The 27,982-nt window shown below is 44.4% G+C and overlaps 1 protein-coding gene and 1 pseudogene across 1 annotated transcript in view; both read right to left on the reverse strand.

Annotated features, from left to right (window-relative positions):
• LOC136640460 (zinc finger protein 420-like) overlaps nt 1-27,982 on the reverse strand; it is a 123,410-nt gene that overhangs the window by 21,207 nt on the left and 74,221 nt on the right. The gene's annotated exons all lie outside the window — the stretch shown is intronic.
• Nucleotides 147-27,801, reverse strand: LOC136640511 (zinc finger protein 721-like; annotated as a pseudogene).

Raw genomic sequence — 27,982 nt, forward strand, 5'->3', positions numbered from 1 at the left:
TCTTTTTAGATTGTGAGCCCTTGTGGGACAGGGAGCCATTTGCTATTGGATTTTCTCTGTAAACCACTTTGTGAACTTTCTGTTGAAAAGTGGTATATAAATAATAATAATAATAATAATAATAATAATAATAATAATAATAATAATAATAATAATAATTTTGGTTTATTAAAGAAAGTTAAGGTTAAAAAGAACACAGTTACCTTCCCACCGAGGTGGCACCTATTTACCTACTCGCATTTCTACATGCTCTCGAGCTGCTAGGTTGGCAGGAGCTGGGACAAGCAACGGGAGCTCACCCCGTTTCAAACTGCCAACCTTGCAGTCAGCAGGCTTGTCGACTCACCAGTTTAACCCACTGAGCCACCACGTCCTTACAAGTTAAGATTACACACACATAAATCAACTGCAAGAGATGCAGACTTCCAGAATCACATCAGTCTAAAATAACAAAGCTAGCTTTCTGAAAATACTTAGTGAGAGATATACCTATCTCTCACCTGGGTCTGCTGACCACTGGAGACAAATGGCTCTTAGGCTACTTGTTGAGACTGGCACCCAAGATAGACAAAGGGCTGAAGACATGAGCAGCAGGCAGGGCCACTCACTGCCCAGCAGAAACACTTAGGCCCCCTTGAGGATCTCTTTTTATGATAATTACACCTGCACTAGCCAATCGGGTTGCAAGATGGTCCGAAACTTCTAAACAGACTGGCTACTAATGGTCTCTGCTCTTACCCCTCCCAACTAAAATTACGCAGCTGAAGAGAATCTTCCTTGCTAAGTACATTCTCTCCAAAAAGATGCACTCTACTCTGTGATTGGCTACCTGCTCTTCCTGGCCACTGAAGAACAGATAACAAATTCCTTTCTCCAATTAATTGCCTCCTTTCCCACCAGCTACAGAGAGGCAGTGGGTTCTTTGCTGTCCTCTCAGATGTGAAATAACACTGAAGCTTTTTCCACATTCCAAACATTTATATGGTATGTCCCCTGTGTGGTTTTTTTCGATGCACAGTCAGGGCCGAGCTGCTTCTGAAGCTCTTTCCACACTCCAAGCATTTATATGGTTTCTGCCCCATGTGGGTCCTTTGATGCACAGTCAGGGCTGAGTTCAGATTGAAGCTCTTCCCACACTCCAAGCATTAATATGGTTTCTCTCCTGTGTGGATTCTCCAATGGATAGTAAGTGATCCACTCTCAGGGAAGTTCTTTCCACACTCCAAGCATTGATATGGTTTTTCCCCTCTGTGGATCCTTTCATGCAAAGACAGCTGTGAGCTCTGACTGAAGCTCTTTCCACACTCCAAGCATTGATACGGTTTCTCCCCTGTGTGGGTTCTTTGATGCACAGTAAGTTTTCCACTTTCAGTGAAGCTCTTTCCACACTCCAAGCATTGATATGGTTTCTCCCCTGTGTGGGTCCTTTGATGCACAGTAAGTTTTCCACTTTCAGTGAAGCTCTTTCCACACTCCAAGCATTGATATGGTTTCTCCCCTGTGTGGGTCCTTTGATGCAAAGTCAGATGTGAGCTCACACTGAAGCTCTTTCCACACTCCAAGCATTGATATGGTTTCTCCCCTGTGTGGGTCCTTTGATGCAAAGTGAGGTGTGAGCTTTGACTGAAGCTCTTTCCACACTCCAAGCATTGATATGGTTTCTCCCCTGTGTGGGTTCTTTGATGCAAAGTCAACTGTGAGCTCCCACTAAAGCTCTTTCCACACTTCAAGCATTGATATGGTTTCTCCCCTGTGTGGGTTCTTTGATGCAAAGTCAACTGTGAGCTCCCACTAAAGCTCTTTCCACACTCCAAGCATTGATATGGTTTCTCCCCTGTGTGAGTTCTTTGATGCAGTGTCAGCTGTGAGCTCGTACTGAAGCTCTTTCCACACTCCAAGCATTGATATGGTTTCTCCCCTGTGTGGGTTCTTTGATGCAAAGTCAGGTGTGAGCTCGTACTGAAGCTCTTTCCACACTCCAGACATTGATATGGTTTCTCCCCTCTGTGGATCCTTTGATGCTTAGTCAGCTGTGAGCTCTCACTGAAGCTCTTTCCACACTCCAAGCATTGATATGGTTTCTCCCCTGTGTGGGTCCTTTGATGCAAAGTCAGGTGTGAGCTCTGACTGAAGCTCTTTCCACACTCCAAGCATTGATATGGTTTCTCTCCTGTGTGGGTTCTTTGATGCAAAGTCAGGTGTGAGCTCTGACTGAAGTTCTTTCCACACTCCAAGCACTGATACGGTTTCTCCCCACTGTGGATCCTTTGATGCTTAGTCAGCTGTGAGCTGTCACTGAAGCTCTTTCCACACTCCAAGCATTGATAGGGTTTCTCCCCTCTGTATAACCTTTGATGCAAAGTCAGGTGTGAGCTCTCACTGAAGCTCTTTCCACACTTCAAGCATTGATACGGTTTCTCCCCTGTGTGGGTTCTTTTATGCGAAGTCAGCTGTGAGCTCTGCCTGAAGCTCTTTCCACACTCCAAGCATTGATACGGTTTCTCCCCTGTGTGGGTTCTTTGATGCACAGTAAGTTTTCCACTTTCAGTGAAGCTCTTTCCACACTCCAAGCATTGATATGGTTTCTCCCCTGTGTGGGTTCTTTGATGCAAAGTCAGGTATGAGCTCGTACTGAAGCTCTTTCCACACTCCACGCATTGATATGGCTTCTCCCCTGTGTGGGTTCTTTGATGCACAGTAAGTTTTCCACTCTCAGTGAAGCTCTTTCCACACTCCAAGCATTGATATGGTTTCTCCCCTGTGTGGGTCCTTTGATGCAAAGTCAGGTGTGAGCTCACACTGAAGCTCTTTCCACACTCCAAGCATTGATATGGTTTCTCCCCTGTGTGGGTCCTTTGATGCAAAGTGAGGTGTGAGCTTTGACTGAAGCTCTTTCCACACTCCAAGCATTGATATGGTTTCTCCCCTGAGTGGGTTCTTTCATGCACAGTCAGGGTTGAGCTCCCACTAAAGCTCTTTCCACACTTCAAGCATTGATAGGGTTTCTCCCCTCTGTGCATCCTTTCATGCTTAGTCAGCAGTGAATTCTGACTGAAGCTCTTTCCACACTCCAAGCATTGATATGGTTTCTCCCCTATGTGGGTCCTTTGATGCAAAGTCAGGTATGAGCTCGTATTGAAGCTCTTTCCACACTCCAAGCATTTATATGGTTTCTCCCCTGTGTGGGTCCTTTGATTCACAGTCAGGCTTGAGTTCATCCTGAAGCTCTTTCCACACTCCAAGCATTGATATGGTTTCTCCCCTGTGTGGGTTATTTTATGCACAGTCAGGTTTGAGCTCTGACTGAAGCTCTTTCCACACTCCAAGCATTGATATGGTTTCTCCCGTGTGGTTCTTTGATGTCTTATTAGTTTTGATTTACTGCTGTTGGGATCTGTGCACATTGGGGGCACTTCTCCTTCCTCTTTCCAATTCCATTTTGTGGTTTAACTGGGATGACAATGAAATCTTCATTTTGATGAGTATCAGATTCATTTTTCCAATTCTCTTTCTCATTTCCCTTCTGCATCCTTGATCTTTTTGATGTGCAGGTTTCTCCCTTTTGTGTATCTTCTCTGTGTGAATTTTGCTGAGTTTAGTAATGGTGGATGTACAACTGATTCTCTCCTGGTGCAATGGAAGCCTCTTTCTTCTCTTCCCTTTGAGATGTTCCTGCTTGATCAGGATTTCATGTCCGTCAAAACCCTGATAAACAACTCAGTGAGGGTCTAATCTTTTCCAATTTTCCAGTGCTGGCCCAGCCATGCTGCATTCTGTAGTAAGGAGGCAGTTGCACAGCTCTCCTCAAGATGTTTGTTCCCTTACCTCGGTGCTGGAAAGTTGAATAGATTTGGGCCATGAGTACTCCAGAAAGGAGCTGGACTTCCCTCCTGCCTCACTGGTCCATCCTGGTCTCTAAAAATCACTTCCTGCAGGTCACATGTAGTTGTTTCCAGTGACACCCCACATGGCTCCCTCTGGTCTTCACTGTCTTCTCTCTAGCTTGCTGCAAGGAGAGGGAAACTTGTTTAGCAGCACAATAGAGAAATGGGACCTCTAACACACACATCTAGGTGTATATACTCAGAAGTAAACCCCAGTGGGTTCAGTGGCACTGACCTCTTTCCTTTTCTACACCGGGGCTTGTCCATGAATGTGTTTGTTTTTAAAAATGGCAATAAATACTGAATGAGCTTGAGCACTAACAAACAAATAAGCCTGGAGGGACAGTTCCACATAAGCTGGAGATCAGCTAAGGCACATGTGCAAAACCCTCTTTTGATGGTGCCGTTGCTGGTGTGAGGACACGCGCAGTTACTGCACCTACCTGAAAGGAGAAACAGGCAGGAGGTTACCTAGGACAGAAGAGAAGATCTGGGAGGAGCAGGGCTTTTTTTGTAATGGAATGCACGTTCCGGCACCTTTTTTTTCCCCTCCTCTCTGCCCCCACCATTTCCCCCCCTGCCGTGCACCGCCCCGCCCCTTTTCCCCCTCCTCCTTGCCCCCAACTTTTTCCCCTGCCTGCACCACTCCACTCCGCACTGCTGGCTAGGGAGGGATTTGAACCTCCAACCTTGTGCTCCACAGCCCAGCACTCTCTCCATTGGGCTATAGGAAAGCCTATTGTTAAAGTGTTCAGAACTAATATATAAGGTCTTCAGCCCAGCTGGTGGCTATCAGTGCCTTAAGTATTAGTTCCAAACACTTTGAGCCTAAGAGCTCTGGTGGCTCAATGGTTAAACTGCAGGTCTCTGGAGCCAGAGGCTAGGGGTTCAAATCCCAGTGAGGAATAATATATATTTTTTTAAGGTGGGAAGGTGCTCCATGGCTGCAAAATATAAAGGTTGGTTGCTAGTTGCCAAAAGGGGGGCCAGTTGAGGCTGCAAAACTCCTCAAAGTTCAGTCCCAGGCAGGCTCTTTTTTTAACTTTTTTTTTTTTTAAGTCCCAGGTAGGACTTAACCCACAGCCTCCAGCAGGGGGCTCACTCCAGGAGCTTAACTGTGGGTTAAGTCCTAACTGGAACTTAAAAAAAAAAAAAGTTAAAAAAAAAGCCTGCCTGGGACTGAACTTTGAGGAGTTTTGCAGCCTCAACTGGCCCCCCTTTTGGCAACTAGCAACCAACCTTTATATTTTGCAGCCATGGAGCACCTTCCCACCTAAAAAAAATTATTCCTCATAGGGATTTGAACCCCAAGCCTCTGGCTCCACAGATCTGCAGTCTAGCCACCGAGCCACGAGAGCTCTTAGGCTCAAAGTGTTTGGAACTAACACTTGAGGCACTGATGGCCACCAGCTGGGCTCAAGACCTTATATATTTGTTCTGAACACTTTAACTACTGTATAGGCTTTCCTATAGCCCAATGGAGAGAGTTTCCTATAGCCCAATGGAGCACCTCCCCACCTAAAAAAATGGGGTGTTTCACTCCAGCTGTGGCAGGAGTGCTTTTGCTATCAGGGAGCTCACACGGGATGGACGTGTGTGTGTGTGTGTGTGTGTGTGTGTGTGTGTGTGTGTGTGTGTGCGGGCGCGCGCACGAATAAAAAATGGTTTAAAAATAAATAAAAAGTTGTGAGTTCCTGCACCTATTTTTTTACAAAAAAGCACTGGGGAGGAGAATGACTGAAACTAAGGGATCCAAGAGTTGAGTGGAATATTCCTCTACAACACTGGTTCCCAAACATTCTAGCACCAGGAGACAATTTTTATTTATTTATTTATTACAGATGCAGGAAAGGAAATAGGTTTTACTTAGGGTAGGTATAACACAGGTTACACATAAGAGTTTTGGCCCTAGATTCCAACATACATCATTCAGTGAAACAAAAAAAACAACAACTCAATAATCATCAATACAAAGGCTATCATATTTATCAATATAAAAAATTGACTTTAGCGGAACACTCAATATTGTCTAACTAAATTTGTCTACCCAATTGTACAAAAACTTCCAATATTTTCTTACTCTATCTAAATCTCTCTCTTTCATTCTTTCTGTTAGAACTTCCATTTCTGCTACTTCATAAATTTTGTCTATCAAATTTCTTTAGTTGGCACATCTACAGATTTCCATTTTTGCGCAAACAATATTCTTGCCGCTGTAACAATGTGTACAATAAGGTGTTTCTTAGATTGGTCTTTAATTTCTGATGTCACATTTGGGGGAATATTTCTGGTTTGAATGGTAATACACAATGCAATATCTCTTGCAACACTTTATGTATCATTTTCCAGTATTTCTTTGCTTTTTCGCATGTCCACCACATATGATAAAAAGTTCCTTCTACCTCATTACATTTCCAACACTTATTTGATAACCCAGAGTACATTTTTGCTAATTTCTCTGGCGTTAAATACCATCTATAAAACATTTTATATAAATTCTCTTTAAAAGACACTGCTTTAGTTATCTTAATGTTTGTATTCCAAATTTGATTCCAGTCATCCATTATAACCAAAAAATTTTGCCCAATGCACCATTGCATCTTTAACTTTCTCATCTTCCATTCTTATCTCCAGGAGAAAACTGCACATTTTTCATATATATTTCCCCTCATCAATCAAAAATATTTTATCAAAACTTATATCTTCTTCATTTAGACCTATTTTTTTGGTCTTCTCGTAATCTTATTCTTATTTGCATTTCATTCCACCATTCCAGCTTTATTCCTTCCTCTTCTAACTTGTATTTACTTAGGATGTCTCCTTTATTATTCAGCAACTCGCTATATGCTTTATTTTGATCTTTTTTAATCCAATACGAATTGGTTGCTATTTCAAGCGGTTTTATCCATCTAGGTAATTTAGAATATATCTTATATTTTATCTGATCCCATATCCAAATTAAAGATCTTCTTAAAATGTGTTGTTTAAAATATTCGTGCTGTTTAACTTTATCATAAAACAGGAACGCGTGCCAGCCTATTTGTAAATCATGTGCCTCTAGTGTTAAAATTTTCGAGTTTAATATGTCCCCAATCTTTTATCCAGTTTAAGGCTGCTGCTTGATAATATAATTCCCAGTCTGGTAGTCCAATTCCTTCTCTTTTTTTATCCTCTTGAAGTAACTTCAATCTTATTCTCGGTTTTTTGCCTTGCCAGACAAACTTTGTAGTAATTTTATTCATTTCTTCGAAAAAAGTTCTCTTCAAAATAATCAGAATAGTCTGGAATAAAAACATTAATTTGGGCAATATTTTCATTTCCAATAAAGCTATTCTTCCCATTAAATATAATTGCAGCTTGTTATATTTCTCCAAATCTTTTTTTACTTCTTTCATTAATTTAATATAATTATCTTCCATTAATGTACTTGTCTTTTTTGTAATTATAATTCCTAGATATTTTACTTTGTTTGTTATCTGTAGTCCAAATTCCTTTAATCGTTCTAGTTCATTGTCTTTTACATTTTTAAATATCATTTTGGTCTTCTGGTAATTTATTTTTAAGCCTGCTACTTTTCCATATTGTTTTAAGTCTTCTGTCAAAACTTCCATGGAATTAAGCGGCTCTTCCAAAATAAATACCAAATCATTCGCAAACGCTTGTAATTTATATTCTTCACTTTTAATTTTGAGCGGTTTCATCTTCTCTTATTACATTATTCAGTATTTCTAATGTCAAGATAAACAACAATGGTGAAAGTGGACAACCTTGTCTTACTCCTTGTTGAATGTTAATCTCTCTTGTCAATTCTCCATTTACTCTTAGCCTTGCTTTTTGGTCCGAATATATTCCTTGTATCATCTTGATAAATTTTGGACCAAAATCTAATTCTTGAAGACAATTAATCATAAAGTCCCAATGTAAATTATCAAAAGCCTTCTCAGCATCTAAGAACACTAGAGCTAATTTCTTATCTGGATGTGCTTCAAAAAATTCCAATATATTTATTATAATTCTCACATTGTTTTTCAATTGTCTTTTTGGTAAAAAACCAGTTTGATCTTCTTTGATTATTTGATTTAATACTTTTTAAAATCTTGTAGCTAAAATTGAAGCGAAAATTTTGTAGTCTGAGTTTAAAAGCAAATGGGTCTATAGTTTTTAATTTCTTTTTCATCTGTGACTGATTCCTGTATCAAAGTAATTGTTCCTTCCTTCCATGAATTTGGCATTTCTCCAGTCTCCCATATGTCATCAATCACTTTTTAAAATGGTAACAACAATACTTCTTCAAATTTCTTATAATATTCAGCTGGTAATCCATCAGGGCCTGGCATTTTTTTGAAGTTTTTGTCTTTTAATCGCTTCTGTAATTTCACTTATAGTAATTGTATTTTCCAATAAATTCTTTTGATCATCTAAAACTTTCATGCTGTTGTTTTTTTTCAGATATACTGTTTGTTTCTGGTGTTCTATATTTTTTCTCCCGTATAATAACTGATAAAATTGTTCAATAATGGTTTTTTTTATTTCTAATTCTGTTTCCCCTTTTCCAGTCAAATCTTTCAATGTCTTAATATGATTTTTTTGTCTTTCTTTTTTGAGCTTGTAAGCTAACCATCTTCTGGGTTTATTTGCATTTTCAAAAAAATTCTGTTTTGCCATTTTCAATTTCTTCTCCATTTCCTGGGTTTGGAATATTTTGATTTCATGTTGTATCTTCTTAATTCTTTGTTGGATTCTTTGATTTGTAGATTCTTTCTGTAATTCCTTTTCGTCATTCTCTAATCTTTGTACAAGATCTTTCATTGTCTTCTCTTGTCCAATTCTTTGTTTCATTGCATTTCTTATTGCTAATCCTCAAAAAAAATGCTTTACTTGCATCCCACACCATTTGTGTTTTAGTTTCTAGATGAAAATTGGTCTTAAAAAAATTCCATTTCTGTTTTTGTTTGATTCAAAAAATCCTGATTACTCAACTGAGTTGTATTTAGCTTCCAAGTATTTCTCCTTAATTTTTTATTTATTATTAATGAAATTGGATTATGATCTGCATATATATTAGGTAAAATTTCCGTCTGAAATGTTCCACCTAAACCGGATATTGAAGCTCAACACATATCAATTCTGGATCAGGAAGTATGTGTATTTGAATAATATGTAAACTGTTTTTTCTCTGGCCATTGTGTTCTCCATGTATCAATCATCTGTAATTCTTCTGCCATTTCCAAAAAAGGTCCGGGTAGGGTTCCTCCTCTTTTGTTAAATTTTCTGTCTCATTTAGCTTGAAAGACCGCATTAAAATCTCCACATAGAAAAAGATCCCTGTCTTCTCCTGTAATTAGTTTCTCATATAGTCTTCTATAAAACTTATCTTGATGGGTGTTTGGTGCATAAATATTGACAATTAATGCTTTCCTTGTTTCAACTTGGATCTCTATAATCAAAATTCTCCCATCTTCCAATTGCCATTTCAATTCGGGTTCCAATTTGCGGTTAACATATGTAGCTACCCCCCTTTTCTTCTGGTGTGGGTCTGAGGCAAAAAATAAAGTTTCCATTTTTCCATTATTAAGAAATCTAGCATCATTTTTTTCTAATGTGTGTTTCTTGTATACAGATTACATCTGCTTTGGTTTGATATAATTGATGAAATATTCTTCTACGCTTCTGAGGAGAATTCATTCCATTAATATTTACAGAAAAAAATTTCACTTGTTGTTCAGCCATTTTCATTTAGAAATTTTTATTCTCTTTCTTGTTAATTTACTTGTTCTCTGTCTTGTTTGTATTGTCCTTCTTCCTCCTACTGCCCCTTCTGCTTCTTCTTGCTCTTGTTCTTGTTCTTGGCTGTCTTCTATATCTTGCTCCTTATCTTTCATTTTTTCCTTTCCTCCATTCTGTTCGTTTTGAATTTGTTCCGAGGATTCTTCCTCTTCTTGAGAGGAAGTGCTCTCTTTCTCTGAGGATTCCCTGTTTTGTTCTCCCAGGCTTTCTCCATATTTTGATAAAATTGTTGAACTTTCATCATTGAAATTATATTAAATCTTTTCTCTTCATAAACAAACAGGAGACCTTCTGGAATTTGCCAACGATATTTCACATATTCTTTCACATATGGCTAATATTGCAGCAAAGTTTCTATAGGATGCTCTCTTTTGGCGAACTTTCCAGGGCACTTTTCTCAAAATTCTCACTTGCTCACCCTCCACTATTCTTTGTTTTTCTTCCAATCTTTTTAGTATATTATCTCTTGCAGATCTTTTCGTAAATTTTATCAATATTGGCTTTTTATTTAGTCTTGCATATCTAGAATTGACTTTGTATACGGTATCTATTATCTCTTTAATCTGATCCTCCTCCAGTTCCAGCTCCATTGACAACCATTCTTCCATTCGACCTCTAATATCTTCTGGGGATTTTTCTTTAAAATTTTGTATTCTAATAATAAATGCTGCTTTTTCCATCTCGTGTTTCATTACAGAAGTCTCTAACTCTTCATTTTGCTTTTGCCTTTGATCCATTTTCTTTTCCATCTCTTCCATACTATTATTAATTTTCTTCATATCTCTCTTTAGATTTTTGACATCCTGCTTATTTTTTGTAATCTGATCCTGCATACTTGTCAAATAAGTATTTATCTGCTTCATTTGGTTGGAGAGATTGCCTCTCTGTTCTTTCATCTCATTTCTAAAATCTTTCATCAGGTCAAATAGTGAAGTCTGACTTTTTCTCCTTTGTTCCATAGCTGCATATGTAGCAATTTGGGATCCAACCGATGGTGATGTCTTAGACATAATTTTACTAGCTTCCTTTTTTGATGTCATTCTTTCCTTTTTGCTATTTTTCTCTTTTAATCCATCTAATCCCTAAAAATAACACTCTCAATATCTCAAATATCTCAAAACAAAACACTTCAAAAAACAATCATAACCACAATTCAATAACTTCACACAATTACAAACACAAAATAAAAAAAAGAAAAAAGTCATTAGTCTAACATTTAAAAAGTTTCACCCCCAGTCTAATTTTTCTTTCTTCACCTTCTTGTAAGGCAAATCTCAAAGTTTATCTCCAAAAAGAGTGCTTTACTTCACCTTCTTGCAAGGCTAATCCCCAAATTTGATATAAAAAAAATCAATAATCCGCTTTAAGACAAATCAATACCAATATCAGTTCCAATATCAGCTCCAATCAAAGAGTCTTTAAATGCTCTGTCTATCAAAAAACGACAACATCTTACTTCACCTTCTTGTAAGGCTAATCCCCAAGTTCTATATCCAAAAAGGGTGCTTTACTTCACCTTCTTGCAAGACTAATCCAGTCACAGCTCCACATCCTGAATGCTTTGGGACTAGCAAAGAGAATTACGTTTGAATAATTAGCTGATTATATGGATCTGAAGAGTTGTATGCTTGGAGGTGTGTACATTCCCGCTAAGAAGATATAAGTTGGAGACATCATAGGAAATTCCCCCCCCCCTTCTAAGGGAAGAGGTGCACCCTCTGATTTTTAATTATGGCTGTAGAGAATAAAAAAAAGAAACATGCAACAATTTGAAGTGGAATCATTTTGATTGTCATGATGGCAGCAGACCAGCACAGGGAGTCTTAAAGACACAGTTTACTCTATTGGCTGCTAGGTGTTTCTGAGGTGAAGGAACTTGGGGGAGGTTTTCCCTTCCCTTATGTGTGAAATAGAACTTTACAACACTCAGACTATGCTGAAAAAGCAAAGCATTAGCAACCACTTAGCGTGTGGTTGGTCAGTGGAACCCCTTGCCACAGGATGTGGTGATGGCATGTGGCCTGGATGCCTTTAAAAGGGGACTGGACAAGTTTCTGGAGTAAAAATCCATTATGGGTCACAAACCATGATGTGTATGTGCAACCTCCTGATTTTAGAAATGGGCTATGTCAGAATGCCAGATGCAAGGGAGGGCACCAGGATGAGGTCTCTTGTTATCTGGTGTGCTCCCTGGGGCATTTGGAGGGCTGCTGTGAGATACAGGAAGCTGGACCACAAGCTGAGTAAAGAAATATTTTCTTTTCTCTGTCCTAACCCTCCAAACACTCAATTTTAGTGGATGTCCCCTGGTTCTGGTGTTATGTGAGAGTGTAAAGAGCATCTCTCTATCTACGCTATCCTTCCAATGCATAATTTTGTATGTCTCAATCATGTCCCCCCTCAGGCGCCTCTTTTCTAGGCTGAAGAGGCCCAACCGCTGTAGCCTTTCCTCATAAGGAAGGCGCCCCAGCCCAGTAATCATCTTAGTTGCTCTCTTTTGCACCTTTTCCATTTCCACTATGTCTTTTTTGAGATGCGGCGACCAGAACTGGACACAATACTCCAGGTGTGGCCTTACCATCGATTTGTACAACAGCATTATAATATTAGCTGTTTTGTACTCAATACCTTTTCTAATGATCCCAAGCATTGGGAATTGGCCTTCGTTACTGCCGCAGCACACTGGGTCAACACTTTCATCGACTTGCCCACCACCACCCCAAGATCTCTCTCCTGATCTGTATCAGACAGCTCAGAACCCATCAGCCTATATGTGAAGTTTTGATTTTTTGCCCCAATTTGCATGACTTTACACTTTCTTACATTGAAACGCATCTGCCATGTTGCTGCCCATTCTGGCAATCTGGAGAGATCCTTCTGGAGCTCCTCACAATCACTTCTGGTCTTCACCACTCGGAAAAGTTTGGTATCGTCTGCAAACGTAGCCACCTCACTGGTCAACACTGTCTCCAGGTCATTTGTCTTTCAGTGACCCCAGGCAGTGCATCACCTTGTCAAGGGATGTAGGCCTTTCTCGTTTTTGTATTCATTGCTCTAAGGCAGCAGTGTGCCGACTACTGCGCACTTGTATTGCGTTTTCCAGCACAGCCGGTACTTTGTGTTCTGGAGCACCTTGCAACTGCTAGTCCCAAGATCGAGACAGTGCGATGCTCTGGCCCATCACATCTATAGTGCAGTGCCCCAGCAGGTATTGCGACCAGATCTCCACAGACACGCGATGGGAGACTTACTTTTCTGTCCATCATTCTTTTCCCGCATTTCTCCCCATTTTCCAACCAGAGCAAATCAAGCAGAGCAGAGAAGTTTTTTGCATATTGGATATTACATATTTGGGTTTTCAGAAGGCGTTCAACATGGTCCCTCACCAAAGGCTGCTGAGAAAACTCCAGTCAGGGAATAAGAGGGCAGGTCCTCTCATGGATTCCTCTCATGGATTCTTCTCATGGGAACTGGCTGAAAACCAGGAAACAGAGAGTGGGTGTCAATGGACAATTTTCACAATGGAGAGAGGTGAAAAGCGGAGTGCCCCAAGGATCTGTCCTGGGACCCGTGCTTTTCAACCTGTTCATAAGTGACCTGGAGACAGGGGTGAGCAGTGAGGTGGCCAAGTCTGCGGAAGACACCAAACTTTTCAGAGAGCTGAAGACCAGAAGAGATTGTGAGGAGCTCCACAAGCAAAATGGCAGGTGCTTTTCAACGTAAGTAAGTGTAAAGTCATGCACATTGGGGCAAAAAATCAAAACTTCACATATAGGCCACTAGGTTCTGAGCTGATTGTGACAGATCAGGAGAGAGATCTTGGGTGCTGGTTGACAACTCTATCAGTGTATCAACCCAATGTGCAGCAGCAGTGAAAAGGGCAAATTCCATGCTTGGGATCATTAGAAAAGGCATTGAGAATCAGACGGCTAATATTGTAATGCTGTTGTACAAATAGATGGTAAGATCACACCTGGAGTATTGTGTCCAGTTCTGGTTGCTGCATTTCAAAAATGATATAGTGGAAATGGAAATGGAAAAGGTGCAGAAGAGAGCAACCAAAATGACTGCCGGGCTGGGGCACCTCCCTTATGGCTGTGGGGAGTCCTTTGCCTTCTCTGGCGGGCCATGGCGAGTGCTTGCTCAGGAGATGCTTCCGCGACAGTGTGGAGAACTGACCGCTCGTAACCACAGTTTGCGCTTCCAGTGTTTCATTGTGTACTCCCCCATGGACTACCAAATTTAGTTGTATTTTTAATGTACAGGGCGTGGGGTGGGGTTGTATGTGGTTCATGACGATTCCAATTTTTCCCTCAGTGGTCCATGGGCTCCAAAAGGTTGGAAACCACTGGTCTAGAAAATAGGCACCTGAGGGGGACATGATCGAGACATATAAAATTATGCAGGGGATGGATAGAGTGGGTAGAGGGAGGTTCTCTTCCCTCTCGCACAGCATCAGAACCAGGGGACATCCAGTAAAACCGAGTGCTGTGTATTTGGACAGACAAACAAAAATATTTCTTTCTCCAGCATGTGGTTAGTCTGTGGAACTCTTTGCCACAGGATGTGGTGATGGCATGTGCATAGATGCCTTTAAAAGGGGACTGGACAAATTTCTGGAGAAACAGTTCATCACGGGTTACAAGCCATGATGGGTATGTGCAACCTCCTGCTTTTAGGACTAGGCTATTTCAAAACACCAGATGCCAGGGAGGGCACCAGGATGATGGTCTCTTGTCTTGTGTGCTCCTTGGGGCATCTGGTGGACCATTGTGATCAGTGGCATAGCTAATGATTGTGTAGACTGTTGCATAAAAGTGATGCCCCAGAAGTGATGTCACAAATGGAAGTGATGTCATAGCCAGGCTTTAAAACATGAAAATAAGGAGAGTGCCTGCCTCCTCTCCCCAGAAGCTTGCCACCCACTTGCTTTCCTGCCTCCCCCCACCCCCAGCCAGTGGAATAGCTAAGGCACCTATCTGCTCCCCCAGGTCAAAGAAGATTTTGTAGTCCCCTACGACAAAATCACATTTAATGAATGAAGTAAATAAATAAAAAGCGTGCCCCTTATTAGTTAGAAACACTGTACTGGGGTGAAGAGGGACAGTTATTCTCCCCTGCTGAATATAAGAGGAGAACCACTTGAAAAAGTGCCTCTACCCAGTTAGAAGGGGTAATTATATTAAGATACATGGAAATGAGAGCTGACACAGATTAACACCTTATTGGTTCCATGTTGTATCGTAATAACATCTCATTGGCTCTTAGAACAATTAGGGTGCAATCCTCACACCTTATGTCAGTGCTTTCCAGAACTGACATAAGGGCAATGCAGCTCTGAGGTAAGGGAACAAACATGCCCTTACTTTGAGGAGGCCTCAGTGAGTGACACCTAACTGCAGGATGCAGCACACGGCCCATTGGCACCTCTATGCCAGTGCTGGAAAGGCATTAGGATTGCGCCCTTAGTCTCATAAGTCTGTTTTGAGTTCAGAAATCCACTTTTTGTTCCATAGTGCAGTTGTGTTTTCATTTTCTGATTAATTGGCCATAACTTTTGATAGAATACAGATATTTCAATGAGGTTAGTCTCATTGCATTTTGCATTAAATTACCTTTCCAAAGATATATAACATGATGGTATTATTCTTACATACCAATTTTTTTTCCACAATTTTGGCCAATAGTGTCAAGCTCAGCTTGCTGCCCCCCCCCCCAAGCTGGATGCCTGGTGCAACTGCTACCCCCTCCACACCCTTAGCTATGCCACTGACTGTGATAGGATGCTGAACTAGATGGATCTTTGGCCTGATCCAGTGGGGCTGTTCTGATGTTAGGTGTGGTGCCCTAATTGTGCCCATTGCAGCTGCAGGGGCTGTAAGCTGGTTGAATGCAGCAGAGATGTCTGGGCACTTTGGTCCTAAGTGGAATGAGACTCCAGCACCCCCACCCTGCTGAGACACACACCTTGAAAGATCACCAGGATTTGCTTTGTCCTCTTCTGTTCCTTGTCTGGAAGTGATCAGTTCTCTAGTGACTTCTATGCTTCTTTTGGATCAGGCGAGGAAGGATCCTCTTCAGCTTCAAATTCCACCTCTTTCTACAATTTTTATTCCAACTGCATCTGTTGAAACCAAGAGGAAAAAACATACAATAGTTAAAATAATCAACAGCCCCAGTCCGGCTTTTCCACTATCCCTGCCAAAACCCCACCAGAAAATCAAGCCATCCCAGAGCAGACCCAAAGTTTAGGATGCAAATAGGGGGGGGGGACTGTCGCAGCTCCTCTTCTCAACCCCCCCTTTCCCTTCAGCAGCTAGGCTTTGAGCTTGGCTGCCTCTGCCCCCTGGGGTCCTCTCCCACCCCTCGATTCCTTCCTACCACTGCAGTCCTGGGACCCCCCCCCCCCTTTGCAGCATGGGAGGGGGAGCTGCTGACTCAGACACTTGAGGCAAAGGAAGTTCTATTTGCAGGTCGTCAAAGTCTGGACCCCCCAACTCCCAGGTGGGGCAGGAGGTGCATCTCCTCCAGCTGTGCATCCCCTTCTCCTCCCTCCCCCCCCCCATTCCCCCAATGCAAGCTGATCATCTCCTCTCCCCTACCCAGGCTGCAGGTGGCTCTTCCAGGGTCTCTTTCCCCAGCATGATGTCCTGTCCCTGAGTCCAGAAGGCTGGAAAGTCTTTGCAGGGGCTCTTCAGAAGCATTCCAGTGAGCCCAGTGCATGCTGGTACTTGAAGTCCTTCCCCATCTCCTTTCCAAGATACAGAGCATCCTGGGAGTTGCAGTTTTACCTTTTGCCTTGTCAGTGCTGAAAGAATCTTCAGCTGCCCTGCTGCTTTGGGAAAATCTGGTGTATTCTGATGCACTCAATGGAACCAGATCCAAAGGGGGGTTAAAACTCCTGGTGCATTTAGCAGTTGTGCAGCCAAGATAATTCGAAAAGCTATTGAGAACAAAACAGCTAATATTATAATGCCTTTGTACAAATCGATGGTAAGGCCACACCTGGAGTACTGCATCCAGTTCTGTTCGGCGCATCTCAAAAACAATATAGTGGAAATGGAAAAGGTGCAAAAGAGAGCAACTAAGATGATTCCTTGGCTGGGGCACCTTCCTTACGAGGAAAACAAAATAAAATATTTCTTTACTCAGCGTGTGGTTGGTCTGTGGAACTCCTTGCCACAGGATGTGGTGACGGTATCTGACCTGGATGCCTTTAAAAGGGGATTGTACAGGTTTCTGGAGGAAAAATCCATTACGGATTACACGCCATGATTTGTATGTGCGACCTCCTGATTTTAGAAATGGGCTATGTCAGAATGCCAATGCAAAGGAGGGCACCAGGATGCAGGTCTCTTATTATCAGTTGTGCTCCCTGGGGCATTTGGTGGAGCTGCTGTGAGATACAGGAAGCTGGACAAGAAGGGCCTATGGCCTAATCCAGTGGGGCTGTTCTTATGTTCTTAATTTTTTGCATGCCAGGAGGAGAAAAGCTGCACCTGCCTGAATTCCCCCTTTTACAACAGCCTGGCCCTCGTTTGCATCTGGTCATCCTAGCTGGAGTTCAGGAATGTAAGAACATAAGACAGCCCAACTGGATCGGGCCAAAGGCCCATCCAGTCCAGCTTCCTGCCTCTCACGGTGGCCTACCAGATGGCCCCACCAGGGCACAAGAAAGTTGCATCCTGGTCAGGGGCAGACTCGGGGGGGCCATGGATGTGTGCCCCCCCAACTGTCATGCAGTAGCTGAATTTTTCCAGCTGCCACGCACAGACAGTTTCCTGCTTTTCTGCAGGGAGATTCCCTGGTCAGGCAGCTCCACCCCCCCCACCCCATTCCTCCTTCCTCACTCCCCCCCCCAGCATTGTGCGACTCCCTGGCAGGGAGTTTGTAATCAGGGCTGCAGCGGGAGTGAAAGAGAGCGAGAGCCGCTCCCCCAGCGAAACTTGGCCATGGAGGCCACAAGTGAAATCAGGAGCCCAGGTCTACCCGCCTGGTTGCCCTGAGCTCTGGAGTTGGTAGTTATCATGGCCCTGCCCCCAGACACAAACTCTGGACCCACCCCTGGCGCAGGAAGGCCAGAATGAGTCAGTAGGACAGAAGCTGTCTAGAGTGGGAAAACAGTGGGGAGGCTCAGCACCACCTTCATATGGGGGGGGCAGAATATCAGGTTGCAACCTCCATTTCTTGCCATTGTTCTTTATTGATTTGAAAAATGTACACCCTGCCTTTCCCAGGGCAAAGCAAATAAGAACATAAGAACATAAGAACAGCCCCACTGGATCAGGCCATAGGCCCATCTAGTCCAGCTTCCTGTATCTCACAGCGGCCCACCAAATGCCCCAGGGAGCACACCAGATAACAAGAGACCTCATCCTGGTGCTCTCCCCTACATCTGGCATTCTGACTTAACCCATTCCTAAAATCAGGAGGTTGCGCATACACATCATGGCTTGTACCCCATAATGGATTTTTCCTCCAGAAACTCGTCCAATCCCCTTTTAAAGGCGTCTAGGCTAGACGCCAGCACCACATCCTGTGGCAAGGAGTTCCACAGACCGACCACGCGCTGAGTAAAGAAATATTTTCTTTTGTCTGTCCTAACCCGCCCAACACTCAATTTGAGTGGATGTCCCCTGGTTCTGGTATTATGTGAGATTGTAAAGAGCATCTCCCTATCCACTCTGTCCATCCCCTGCATAATTTTGTATGTCTCAATCATGTCCCCCCTCAAGCGTCTCTTTTCTAGGCTGAAGAGGCCCAAACGCCGTAGCCTTTCCTCATAAGGAAGGTGCCCCAGCCCCGTAATCATCTTAGTCGCTCTCTTTTGCACCTTTTCCATTTCCACTATGTCTTTTTTGAGATGCGGCGACCAGAACTGGACACAATACTCCAGGTGTGGCCTTACCATCGATTTGTACAACGGCATTATAATACTAACCGTTTTGTTCTCAATACCCTTCCTAATGATCCCAAGCATAGAATTGGCCTTCTTCACTGCCACCGCACATTGGGTCGACACTTTCATCGACCTGTCCACCACCACCCCAAGATCTCTCTCCTGATCTGTCACAGACAGTTCAGAACCCATCAGCCTATATCTAAAGTTTTGATTTTTTGCCCCAATGTGCATGACTTTACACTTACTGACATTGAAGCGCATCTGCCATTTTGCTGCCCATTCTGCCAGTCTGGAGAGATCCTTCTGGAGCTCCTCACAATCACTTCTGGTCTTTACCACTCGGAAAAGTTTGGTGTCGTCTGCAAACTTAGCCACTTCACTGCTCAACCCTGTCTCCAGGTCATTTATGAAGAGGTTGAAAAGCACCGGTCCCAGGACAGATCCTTGGGGCACACCACTTTTCACCTCTCTCCACTGTGAAAATTGCCCATTGACACCCACTCTCTGCTTCCTGGCCTCCAACCAGTTCTCAATCCACGAGAGGACCTGTCCTCTAATTCCCTGACTGTGGAGTTTTTTCAGTAGCCTTTGGTGAGGGACCGTGTCAAACGCCTTCTGAAAGTCCAGATATATAATGTCCACGGGTTCTCCCGCATCCACATGCCTGTTGACCTTTTCAAAGAATTCTATAAGGTTTGTGAGGCAAGACTTACCCTTACAGAAGCCATGCTGACTCTCCCTCAGCAAGGCCTGTTCGTCTCCCAGGAGGCCTACTATCCCCCAGGAGGCCTACAATCCCCCAGGAGGCCTACAAGCTCCATAGTAAAAGTATGGGTGAGCCCCATATCCGTAGATCCCACGCAGGAGGAGCAGCTACCCCAAAGCAGACCCAAAGCTTGGCATGCAAATAGGGGGAGGGTTGCCACTGTCTCTCTTCCCCTCCCCCTCCCCTGGCTGTCTTTGAGCCTGGCCCTCTAGAACCACCTGGGGGCTCCTCTTCCCCCTCCCTCTTCTTCTCCACCCATTTCAGCCTGGGACCCCCCCCCTTTGCCCCCATGCAAATGAGGGGGTTACTGTCTTCCCATTGTTTGTCTTCCCAGCTCCCCTGTCCCTTCATTGGTTGTCTTTGAGCCTAGCTGCTTCAACCCCCTAACCATCTGGGGGCTCCTGTCACCCTCCCTCTTCTTTATTACCCACTTCAGCCTGGGACCCCCATTCGGCCCCCCTGCAAATTGGGTGTGTGTGTGTGTGTCGCTGTTTGCCCCCATCCCTTCATTGACTGTCTTTCAGCCTGGCCCTCTCTGCCCACCTGTGGGCTCATCTACTCCCTTCCCTCTTCCACCCACTTCAGCCTGGGACCCCCATTCGCTCTCCTGCAAATGGAGGATGCCACTGTTTAGATCCCCAACTCCCTCCCGTCTCTTCCCTGGATGTTTTTGAGCCTGGCTGTCTCTATCTAGCTATGCTCTTTTCCCTTTCACACAACACCAGAACCAGGGGACATCCACTAAAATTGAGTGTTGGGAGAGTTAGAATAAGCAAAAGAATATCTTTCTTTACCCAAAGTGTAATTAGTCTGTGGAACTCTCTGGCTTGGCTTGGCTCCCTCTGCCCCCTGGGGGCTCCTCTCCCACCCCTCTTGATTCCTTCCTGCCACTGCAGTCCTGGGACCCCCTCCCCCTTTGCAGCATGGGAGGGGGAGCTGCTGACTCAGACACTTGAGCAGAGGAGGCAAAGGAAGGGGCAGAGCAGGAAGTGGGTTCCCACCCCCTTTTCCTCCTCTGGGAAGAGGAAGGTCTCCTTGCAGGTCATCAAAGTCTGGACCTCCCAACTCCCAGTTGGGGCAGGAGGTGCATCTCCTCCAGCTGGGCATCCCCTTCTCGTCCCTCCCCCCCCATTCCCCCCAACGTAAGCTGTCCCTCATTCCAAGAGACTGGAAAGTCTTTGCCGGGGATCTTCAGAATCATTCCAGTGAGCCCAGTGCATGCTGGTACTTGAAGTCCTTCCCCTCCTCCTTTCCAAGATACAGAGCATCCTGGGAGTTGTAGTTCCTGTGTAGTTCCTTTTGGCTTGTCCCTGTGCTGGAAGACTCTTCAGCTGCTCTGCTGCTTTAGGAAAATCTGGTGTATTCTGATGCACTCAATGGAACCAGATCCAAAGGGGGGGGGGGGTTAAAACTCCTGGTGCGTTTAGCAGTTGTGCAGCCAAGAGAATTAGAAAAGGTATTGAGAACAAAACAGCTCATATTATAATGCCATTGTACAAATTGATGGTAAGGCCACAACTGGAGTATTGGTCAACACATCTCCAAAAGGACATAGTGGAAATGGAAAAGGTGCAAAAGAGAGCAACTAAGATGATTCCTGGGCTGGGGCACCTTCCTTATGAAGAAGACAAAAGAAAATATTTCTTTACTCAGCGTGTTGTCGGTCTGTGGAACTGCTTGCCGCAGGATGTGGTGACGGCATCTGGCCTGGATGCCTTTAAAAGGGGATTGGACAAGTTTCTGGAGGAAAAACCCATTATGGGTTACAAGCCATGATGTATATGTGCAACCTCCTGATTCTAAAAATGGGCTATGTCAGAATGCCAATGCAAGGGAGGGCACCAGGATGCAGGACTCTTCTGTGGGGGTGGTGTGAGACACAGGAAGGTGGACTAGATGGGCCTATGGCCTGATCCAGTGGGGCTGTTCTTATGTTCTTATGATGACTGTGGAACTCAACAGTGCTCCAGGAGGTGGTCGTCCCCTCCCCCAGCAATAGGAGAAAGAATAAAGACAGAAGCATGAGCGGATGGTAAAGTGAAATATTTCTTTTGTCTCATAAAGCTATAGCGTGTCGTTTTAAAAAGTGTGTCCTGGTGCTAGAATGTTTGGGAACCACTGTTGTAGTGGAATATTCCATTCAAATTTTGGACCCTACTATTTTGGAAAGATAGTTTCAATCTTTCTCCTCCCAGATCTTCTCTTCTGTCCTAGGCTGCCTCCTGCCTGTTTCTCCTTTCAGGTGGGTGCAGTAACTGCTTTATCCAAATCGAGGTTTGGCTGAGCGTGTCCTGACACCAGCACCATCGAAAGAGGGCTTTGCAGACATGCCCTGGCTGATCTCCAGCTTATGTGGAACTGTCCCTCCAGGTTTATTTGTTTGTTAGTGCTCAAGCTCATTCAGTATTTATTGCGATTTTTAAAGAAACAAACACGTTCATCGACAAGCCCCGGTATAGAAAGGACAGAATTCAGTGCCACTGAACCCACTGGGGTTTACTTCTGAGTATATACACCTAGATGTGTGTGTTAGAGGTCCCGTTTCTCTATTGTGCTGCTAAACATGTTTCCCTCTCGTTGCAGCAAGCTACAGAGAAGACAGTGAAGACCAGAGGGAGCCATGTGGGGTGTCACTGGAAACAACTACATGTGACCCACTTTTGTGGATGTCCCCTGGTTCTGGTGGAGGGAAAAGAGGCATCTCTCTATCCACTCTGTCCATCCCCTGCTGGATTTTGTATGTCTCAATCAGGTCCCCTCTCACGCGCCTCTTTTCTAGACCGAAGAGGCCCAAACGCTGTAGCCTTTCCTCATAGGGAAGGTGCCCCAGTCCAGTAATCATTTTGGTTGCTCTCTTCTGCACCTTTTCCATTTCCACTATGTCCCTTTTGAGATGTGGTGACCAGAACTGGACACAATACTCCAGGTGTGGCCTTACCATAGATTTGGACAACTGAATTACAATATTGGCTGCCTTATTCTCAGTGCCTTTCCTAATGATCCCAAGCATGGAATGTACAAACATGGAATCCACATGAAGCTACAACTACCCTCCCCCCTTCTTTTCAGTTTGAACGTAGCAAAATTTAACCTGCAGGATATCTGCAAGAGGATATCTGCAACAGCCTTAGAAATTGACCTCAACAGGTGGGAAACCCTGGCTTCTGAGCGGCCCGCTTAGAGGCAGGCCATGCAGCATGGCCTCTCCCAGTTTGAAGAGACACCTGGCCAACAGTCTGAGGCTAAGAGGCAAAGAAGGAAGGCCCGTAGCCAGGGAGACACACCAGGAACAGACTGCACTTGCTTCCAGTGTGGAAGGGATTGTCACTCCCGAATTGGCCTTTTCAGCCACACTAGACGCTGTTCCAGAACCACTTTTCAGAGTGCAATACCATAGTCTCTCGAGACTGAAGGAAGCCAATGTAAGTAAAAGGAATAAACTTCATGGTTCAAAACTAAGGAGCTTACGCTCAGAAAGGTGAGTACAAAGAAGAAAATTTCCAACATAGTACAGAAAAACGCAACATCTGACTAAACTGCTCTAACATGTTCAATGTTCAACACTGTGAGGCACAGCACTGACATCACTGCCACATGTCATCAGCCTCCCCCCCCCCATTTGCTGTCACTTCCATCTGCAGTACCACAGCTTGGCAGACTCCGTGGACGATACCTCTTTTAAAGCCATCCCAGCTAGTGGCCATCCCCACTTCTTGTAGCAATGAATTTCACCGGCTAAGCATGCACGGCGTGAAGCACCACTTCCTTTTCTTCATGCAAAATCTTCTGCCAATTACTTTCTCTGGACAGCTGCGGGAAAGTAAGAATCGGGCCCTCACCTCTGGCACCGGAACCTCACTTTGTTTTACTGCCCCCAACTCTGCTATCCCAACTCTTAGCAGTCCAGGGTTCTCCTCCCTGCCCAGTTTAGGTTCTTAGGCAGATCAGGCACTTAAGAGCTCTCAGCTTAAATGTCAAGCAATCCTATCTTGCGCTGGAACAGGCAGGCCAGGAAGCCTGCACTATATCCAGTGCAAGACTGGGGCCTGAAGTGGCTCAACCGGAGGCAAGGGGAAACTCTTCCACTTACCCCGGGTAACCCATCACAGCCCCAATGGATCCCTTGGACTTGTGCCACCTCCAGAGGTGTCACAAGTCCAAGGAGAGCAGAGCGACTTGCAGCCACTCCGTACTGCTCAGGGAATGGGGTTGGGATCTGGCATAACAGCTGGGTTCCAGCCCTGCCTCTGGCTCCCCACCACCCGCCCACAGGATCACCCTTCCCCCGCCCTGGAACGCCTCCCTCCCGCCTCCTCCCTGCCCACCCCAGATCCCTGCATCAGCCAAGCTCAGCCAACACAACCCTCCCTCCCCAAGTCAGCATGGAGACTGGATGCAGCCTCCACAGGCCACTGTGTGTCCCTTCACAGCATGTTTGTGACCCTCCTGGGCCAGCGCAAAGGCACAGTCAGGGTTGCGCAATCTCTTGCAATCTCAAGAGGGCACAATGTATCTTGAGACAGTGAGGCTCAGTTCTTAGCTAATTAAACCAAATTATAGAGTACTGAATCTTGGCAGGTTTGCCACCACCCTGATTACACCAGTGCCTCAGCACTAGGGCGCAATTCTAACCCCTTAAGTCAGTGCTTTCCAGCCCTGACTTAAGGGCAATGCAGTTCTGAGGTAAGGGAACAGGTAAGGGTAATTCCCTTACTTTGAGGAGGCCTCTGTGAGTGACACCCAACTGCAGGATGCAGTACACATCCCATTGGCACGACTATGCCAGTGCTGGAAAGCACAGACACATGGGATTAAGATTGCGCCCTAAGGCCCTATAGGTTTATGCCAGCCCCTGCACGTCCTGGACTTCGTCTCAGGGACTGCGACCAGGCTCTGGACCAATGTTACTCTGGCAGTTCAACCAAGCAGTTAGGCTGGATAACCGCCTCCTGTTCCCAGCACTCAAGACACCTAGGCCCTCCTCACCCCAGCAGTGTCTGTTCTAGTGGCTGTCTAGTGGTGTGCTTTTGCATCTTTTTAGATTGTGAGCCCTTGTGGGACAGGGAGCCATTTGCTATTGGATTTTCTCTGTAAACCACTTTGTGAACTTTATGTTGAAAAGCGGTATATAAATACTGTTAATAATAATAATAATAATAATAATAATAATAATAATAATAATAATAATAATAATAATAATAATAATAATAATTTTGGTTTATTAAAGAAAGTTAAGGTTAAAAAGAACACAGTTACCTTCCCACCGAGGTGGCACCTATTTACCAACTCGCATTTCTACATGCTCTCGAGCTGCTAGGTTGGCAGGAGCTGGGACAAGCAACGGGAGCTCACCCCGTTTCAAACTGCCAACCTTGCAGTCAGCAGGCTTGTCGACTCAGCGGTTTAACCCACTGAGCCACCACGTCCTTACAAGTTAAGATTACACACACATAAATCAACTGCAAGAGATGCAGACTTCCAGAATCACATCACATCTAAAATAACAAAGCTAGCTTTCTGAAAATACTGAGAGATATACCTATCTCTCACCTGGGTCTGCTGACCACTGGAGACAAATGGCTCTTAGGCTACTTGTTGAGACAGGCACCCAAGATGGACAAAGGGCTGAAGACACGAGCAGCAGGCAGGACCACTCACTGCCCGGCAGAAACACTTAGGCCCCCTTGAGGATCTCTTTTTATGATAATTACACCTGCACTAGCCAATCGGGTTGCAAGATGGTCCGAAACTTCTAAACAGACTGGCTACTAATGGTCTTTGCTCTTACCCCTCCCAACTAAAATTACACAGCTGAAGAGAATCTTCCTTGCTAAGTACATTCTCTCCAAAAAGATGCACTCTACTCTGTGATTGGCTACCTGCTCTTCCTGGCCACTTAAGAACAGATAACAAATTCCTTTCTCCAACTAAATTGCCTCCTTTCCCACCAGCTGCAGAGAGGCAGTGGGTTCTTTGATGTCCTCTCAGATGTGAAATAACACTGAAGCTTTTTCCACATTCCAAACATTTATATGGTATGTCCCCTGTGTGGTTTTTTTTGATGCACGGTCAGGGCCGAGCTGCTTCTGAAGCTCTTCCCACACTCCAAGCATTTATATGGTTTCTGCCCCGTGTGGCTTCTTTTATGCGCGGTCAGGTGTGAGCTGTCACTGAACCTTTTTCCACACTTCAAGCATTGATATGGTTTCTCCCCTGTGTGGGTTCTTCGATGCACAGTTAGGGCTGAGCTACTTCTGAAGCTGTTCCCACACTCCAAGCATTTATATGGTTTTTCCCCTGTGTGGGTTCTTTGATGCACAGTCAGGGCTGAGCTCACACTGAAGCTCTTCCCACACTCCAAGCATTTATATGGTTTCTCTCCTGTGTGGATTCTCCGATGCATAGTAAGTGATCCACTCTCAGGGAAGCTCTTTCCACACTCCGTGCATTTATAGGGTTTCTCCCCTGCATGCCTTCTTTGATGAACCCTCAGATTAGAGGGCTGACAGAAGCTCTTTCCACACTCCAAGCATTGATATGGTTTCTCCCCTGTGTGGGTTCTTCGATGAAAAGTCAGGCTATCTCTCCTGCTGAAGCTTTTTCCACACTCCAAACATTTGTATGGTTTCTCCTCTGAGTGGCTTCTTTCATGTACAGTCAGACTTGAGCTAAAATTGAAGCTCCTTCCACACTCCAAGCATTTATATGGCTTCATCCCAGTATGAGCTCTTTGATGGGCACTAAGTTTCCCACTATCAATGAAGCTCTTTCCACACTCCAAGCATTTATATGGTCTTTCCCCTGTGTGGATTCTTTGATGGACAGTCAGGCTTGCGCTAATACTAAAGCTCTTTCCACACTCCAAGCATTTATATGGTTTCTCCCCGGTGTGGGTTCTTCGATGTATAGTGAGGTGTCCAGACTGACTGAAATATTTTCCACACTCCAAGCATTGATATGGTTTTATCCCTGTGTGGCTTCTTTGATGGAAAGTGAGGGATAGGCTCATAGCAAAGCTTTTTCCACACTCCAAGCATTGATAGGGTTTCTCCCCTGTGTGTGATCTCTGATGCACTGTCAGGCTTGAGCTCACACTGAAGCTCTTTCCACACTCCAAGCATTTATAGGGCTTCTCCCCAGTGTGGGATCTTTGATGCAAAACTAAGCTTGAGCTCACACTGAAGCTCTTTCCACAAGTCAAACATTTATATGGCTTCTTCCCTGTGTGGGATCTTTGATGCACAGTAAGCTGCCCACTGTCAGTGAAGCTCTTTCCACACTCAAGACATTTATATGGCTTCTCCCCTGTGTGGGATCTTTGATGCACTGTCAGTCTTGCACTTTCAGTAAAGCTCTTCCCACACTCCAGGCATTTATATGGCTTCTCTCCTGTGTGGGTTCTTTGGTGCATAGTCAGGTGTGAGCTCTCACTGAAGCTCTTCCCACACTCCAGGCATTTATATGGCTTCTCCCCTGTGTGGGTTCTTTCATGCACTTTGAGGTGTGTGCTCTTACTGAAGCTCCTTCCACACATCAAACAAGTATACAGTTTCTCCCCTGTGTGAGTTCTGTTATGATCACTCAGATGTGAGCTTTTCCTGAAGCTCTTTCCACACTTCAGGCATTTATATGGTTTCTCGCCTGTGTGGGTTCTTTGGTGGACAGTAAGTTGTCCACTATCAGTGAAGCTCTTTCCACACTCAATACATTTATATGGCTTCACCCCTGTGTGGCTTCTTTGATGCACAATCAGGCTATAGCACCTACTGAAGCTCTTTCCACACTTCTGGCACTTATATGGTTTCTCCCCTGTGTGAGTTCTTTGATGGACAGTAAGTTTTCCACTCTCAGTGAATCCCTTTCCGCACTCCAAGCATTGATATGGTTTTTCCCCTGTGTGGGTTCTCTGATGTGTTCTAAGTGTTGATTTACCACGTATGCTTGTAGCAAATGGAGGACATTTTTCCTTCCTCTTAGTTTTATTTTTCGGATCGGCTGCGATGACTCTTAAATCACCACCCTGACAAGCATCAGATTTATTTCTTTGTTTCTTGGACTGGTTTCCCTTTTGCTTTTTGGATCTGTGTTGATGCTCTGCTTCCTCCCTTGTGTGGATCTTCTCATGGGACGTAAGATGTGTGCCTGTACTGAAGCTCTTTGTCCTCTCAGGGCATTCAAATGATTTCTTTCCTATGTGGATTTTGCTGTGGTTATTAATGTTGGATTTACAACTGGTTTTTTCTTGGTGCAAAGTAAGTTTATCCCTTCTCTTCCCTTTGTGTTGCTCCTGTTGCACTAGGATTCCATGGTGGTCGTATTCCTGACAAACAACAGATATTGTCATGGGTACTGGTGCTGGGCTTCCCTCCTGCCTTCCTGATCCGTCTTGGGCTCTGTGAGTCACTTCCTCTACACCAAGTGCTTCTGGTGACACTCCACATGGCCCCACCAGCTCCTCATTGTCTTGGATTTTGCTTCCTGAAATAGAAAGATAATCTTGATTCTCTGTTTCTCTGCTAAGCACTGGCATACAAATGGGGGGACTGGGGGGCCATCGGGCAAGGGTGCCACCCTCAGGGGGGTGCCACCACTAGTGAACAAAATCACTAAAACCACGATTTGTACGAATAATACCATCGTGTT

Source organism: Tiliqua scincoides, chromosome 2 (assembly GCF_035046505.1).
Source record: "Tiliqua scincoides isolate rTilSci1 chromosome 2, rTilSci1.hap2, whole genome shotgun sequence".
NCBI classification, from domain to species: Eukaryota; Metazoa; Chordata; class Lepidosauria; order Squamata; family Scincidae; genus Tiliqua; species Tiliqua scincoides.